Consider the following 4,499-nt stretch of genomic DNA (forward strand, 5'->3'; position numbering starts at 1 on the left):
TGCCTGTGCCTTTCTCTAGCTGTCCCTGCCATAGTCCGTGAGCTCTCCGAGCATTCCATCAGGTGGATCTGAGTGACCCAAATCCCAGCCTTCCCAGTCCCAGTCTTCCCTTGGGCCTGCTGTGCTGACAGAGGGTAGCAGTGAACCATCGAGGTCAGTGTGGATTCAGGGCACCTGGGAAACGGGGTGAAGGTCAGGCCCACTGGCCGTGAGCTTGGAGGACTGGTGTGTGATGAGCTTCTGTGTTCCCACAGGCCACCGAGGCCCAGAGAGCTTGCGGAAGATGAAGATCTGTTGCCTCTCCTTCCGGCAGCCTTATGCTGGCTTTGTCTTAAATGGGGTCAAGACCTTGGAGTCACGTTGGTGTCCCCTGCTCGGCAGCCACCAGAACCATACCATCGCCATCCACATTGCTAAGAGGGACTGGGAAGACGACGCCTGTCGGGAGCTGCTGCAGGGGAGGCTCGGGATGACGCCCGCTCAGATTCAGGCCTTGCTTCAGGAAGGGGAAAAGTTTGGCCGAGGAGAAGTAGCTGGTAATTGACAATGTGCTGATGGTTGTACAGATGAGTCCAAGAGCTGCCACCCTGGATCTGGCTGGGGAGTTTTGGGGCTTCTCTCTTGACTTGAACTGGTTTGTGTGTTTGCTACAGTTTTCTTAAGCAACACACCTTCAAGGGGGCAGCAAGGGGCCCTGGGCTGGGGTCTGCAGGCCCAGCTTGCCTCACCTCCGGTAAATCATTTCTCTGCTCTGGACCTCGGTTTCTTCTTCTGACCTGTGAGGCTGGGTCAGGTCCATGATGTCATGTGGTGCTGGGCTGTGCATGTGCGTGTGTGGGGCAGAGACCACCAGAGGCAGCACAGCACATTGTGTGGGTCGGCTCCCTGCGTGGCTTCACGTGCCTGCCCTGTCCCCACCACCAGTGGCATCCTGGGCTAATCCCTTCATCACCTTGGGTGGTGGAGGGTCCACATCTTCACCTGTCCCTGGTGAACTGCCTCAGCACCTCGTTGTCTCCATGTTCCCGGGCAGTGGCTGGTGCCCTTCCATTCTCAAACTCCTACCCTCAGCAGTCTTGCTGGCACCTGCACGTTACTTGTGTGGCTTCACGGAGGAGCAAGCCCTGTCCTCTTCATTTCTGGAGCCCTCCCTCTGCCTCACCTAGGATTCCTGGAACATGTTTGGCTCATCATCTGTGCTCCGTGAGAAGGCCCTGCTGCCCTTCCTGTCCTTGTGGTGATGTCATCTAAGTCTGTAGTGGCCGTAATTTTGAATAACCAAGTTGTCACACTGGCAGGCCTTGGTTTATGGAAGGGAAAACCACCTGTGTGTTTCTCTCTGTGCACAGGGCTCATTGACGTTGGGGAATCTTTGGAGTGTCTTGGAAAACTTAGCTCCTGAGGAGGTCGTGGAACTGGAAAACCAAGCTGTCCTGACCAACCGGCCGCAGAAGTACCTGACTGTGATTTCCACCCCAGGTGGTTACTGGAGCCCTTACCTAGCAAAGGGGGAAAGGATATATTTCAGGTTGACATCCCAGAGCGCCTGATCCCTTTGGGGCAGAAGGTGTGACGTGTGTGGGCTCCTGAGAGGAACGTGGCTGAGAAACCAGCTAAATCATGGCACCGTTGATTCGCGATCTTGGTGCACGTGCATGTAGATCAGGTTAAGTGTGAATTACCCCTGCATTGTAGCGTGCTTCCCACTACATGGCACTCACAGAAACGGGTTTCTGCGCTTACATGAAGGAAATAGGGGTGTTGCTGGTCATTTTGGTCCTGCTAATGCCTGGATTGTAGAAATAAATGTGTTGAAGGTAACTGTGAAGTGTTTGGCGCTCCCTTATTTTTCCCCAGTCTTTGTTCTGTTCAAAACTTGTCAACTCTTTGAACAGCATCCTGGTGACCTTGTGCAAAGCGTGGGTCCAGGCACTGAATGTTTGCCCGAGAGTGACCAGCCATCTATAGCCTGACTCAGCCAGGAGGAAGAGGATGTCAGACTTAGAAACATGCAGCTGTCCATACTTCCAGATTCCTCTAGGTCTCTTGCACACACGTCCCCCAGTCATGAAGGCCAATGGTTCATGAAGGCCGTTTGTCGCCCACAGCACAGAGCTTCTTCAGATCCAAACAAAGGACCTGAGATACAGCTCTCATTGAGTGAGGCTGATTTTGCCAAGTGGTCAGTGGTGTTATAATTTCGTAGCAAATCTTTGTTTTTCTTTTGTGATTTCCCAGCAAAGTTTCTAGTGGTGGTTAGCTATGAGGATCATGGGCTTTCCCCCCAGGCATGGACTGGAGTGGCTGGTCTCTTCTGAGCCAGGACACAGTGGTTGTACCTCCCTTGGCAGATGGGGCAGCCTCTTTGGAGGGACCCTGGGTGCTGGGTTGGGACACTCAGCTGTGGAACAGAAACTTCCTGGCAAAATTGTGGGGACAGTGATGAGGAAGGAATCTCTTGTTTCAAGGTACAGGAATAATGTAAGGTAATACTCCCAAGGTCAGGAGTGAGGCTGTTCTGTCTCCTGAGCAGCAGGCAAGGCTCAGGGGACTGGATCTTGCTGGGCGAGCCCTCACAGTTTCTAGCAAATCCTTTGCTGAGTGTGTGGAAATGCTGCTGCCTCAAATGGAAGAGAACGGGGACCAAGCCTGTCTTGGGCAGGGTCTTTAGCCTCATGTCAGTGAGACATGTGTGGTATAGACGGTTAGAAATGACACGGAGTCCCAATACTCATTTATGTGGTTTATTTGCTACCATGGGGTTTTGTTGTGTTTATTAAGACCAAAAATGGCTTCACCATTAGTAAATGGCACTTTTTAAACTCAGTGGCCTGTGAGTTTAGGGACCTGGGTTGTCCTTAAACTGTTCACAGAATGCACACATGTAATCAGCCCTCCTACTCCTCGTTGGGCGGCTGACTGGGAGCAAATAATAAGAGGGTACTCGTCCGAGTTGGATCATTGATGTAATACAAGGTCATTGGGAGACTATTGCCTTGGTGAAGTGGGAGGTTTGGGAGCAGATGCCGTGCACCTTCCATCCCAGTGTTGGACCTGGGCCCAAACCTAACATTCACAGAGGTGCCTTCACTCCCGCTTGGATCATTTGGCTCTTGAGGGGGATGATTTCCTATGGGATGTCTAGCAACAGTGCCCCTAGACCGGGTACCCCCAGGGAAGATGGAGAACTGAGGGTTACTGGGTCCCTGGACATTTGGGGCTTCCCCCTGGGGCTGGCTGTTGGCTTCTTTCTTGGCCTTAATGTGTTGGATTTGTAGGGATTGTCTCATAGGTACCAGCTTCTTTCTCTTTGCGGTTGGTGCACAGGTTGCTGGCAGAGCAGTGTTTCTGAGGTCACCTTTTTTGTGGATGTTCTCAAGGAGCCCAGGCTGGTCTCTCTGAAAATTGGGGTTCCTGTAAAGCTGAAACAAAAGGAAACATTTTAGTTAGTCTGAGGTTAGATGTCCATTCCTTTTCTCCTCCAGAATCACAAGGGTCTTATTTGATGATGGAGAAAGGAAATGTTTAAGGTGTTGGCAAGTGTCACTGTGTCCTATAGCATGACCTCACTAGAGAAAAACAATTCATAAGTGAGGGTGACAGTCTGTACATTTGACATTCCCTGGCTCTGAGTCTCTACTCCTACCCACACAGTATCTCTAAGGGGTTGGTAGTTTAATATCAAAATCTGTGCTTTCAAAGTGTAGATTTTGATCTGTCCATGAATAATAGCTCATGTTAAAGTTGTCCTCACAAATGAAACTCTTGTAGTATATCATTCACCTTGGCGTCCTGTAAAGATGTTTGAGTAACAGGGAAAAGGGGTAAGAGGAGTATTTTCTACTTTACCATAATTTTCTTGTCCCCTGGAGAATCAGCTGAAGAGGCTTTTGTGCGTATTTTGCTGAATCCATAGCGGTTCATTTGGAGAATGAAGGTTTTCATGATGTCTGTTTCAAAAATTCTGTCTGCACCTCTCCGGCGAAGAATTTCCCTCTGGAAAAGGTCTTGCTCTATGATCACAGTGTGTCCATCATCATCCCAGTGCACAGACTCGAAAGCGTCATCCTCAGCGATCTTCCAGAGCCTCCTCGGGAAGGAGAGTGTTCTGGGGTCACTGTATTCTTCCACACTGGACGCACATTGGTTTTGATCTGCTGGTTGTTCATCATTTTGGGAGTCTGCATCTTGTCCCATGGCTTGGTCACCTTGAACGTCTGATACCTCCCTGGGATCCAGGTTTGGATCAGGTGGGACCCCGCCTGCTGGCTCTCCACCAGAAGATGAGGAGAGCTTGGTTTCACTGTCGTCAGTATCCTGACTATCCATGGGCTACACTATCATCAGGAGCACTTTGTACCCCACACCATTAACCACTGTCCCAGTAAGTACAAACTGCCTTCAGTCTGAATGGCGATGCCCAATAAATACTGTCCACAGGATTCTAGAATCTCGGTAGGGGGGCAACCGGCTGCTGAAGTCATCGTCCTCTTTATTTG

General features: G+C 50.7%; 1 pseudogene; it reads left to right on the forward strand.

The window, feature by feature from the left end:
- Positions 1-283: 283 nt before the first annotated feature.
- On the forward strand, positions 284-1,573 carry LOC134366562 (protein EOLA2-like; annotated as a pseudogene).
- The last annotated feature ends 2,926 nt before the right edge of the window (positions 1,574-4,499 follow it).

This window comes from Cynocephalus volans, chromosome X, assembly GCF_027409185.1.
Source record: "Cynocephalus volans isolate mCynVol1 chromosome X, mCynVol1.pri, whole genome shotgun sequence".
Classification (NCBI taxonomy): Eukaryota; Metazoa; Chordata; class Mammalia; order Dermoptera; family Cynocephalidae; genus Cynocephalus; species Cynocephalus volans.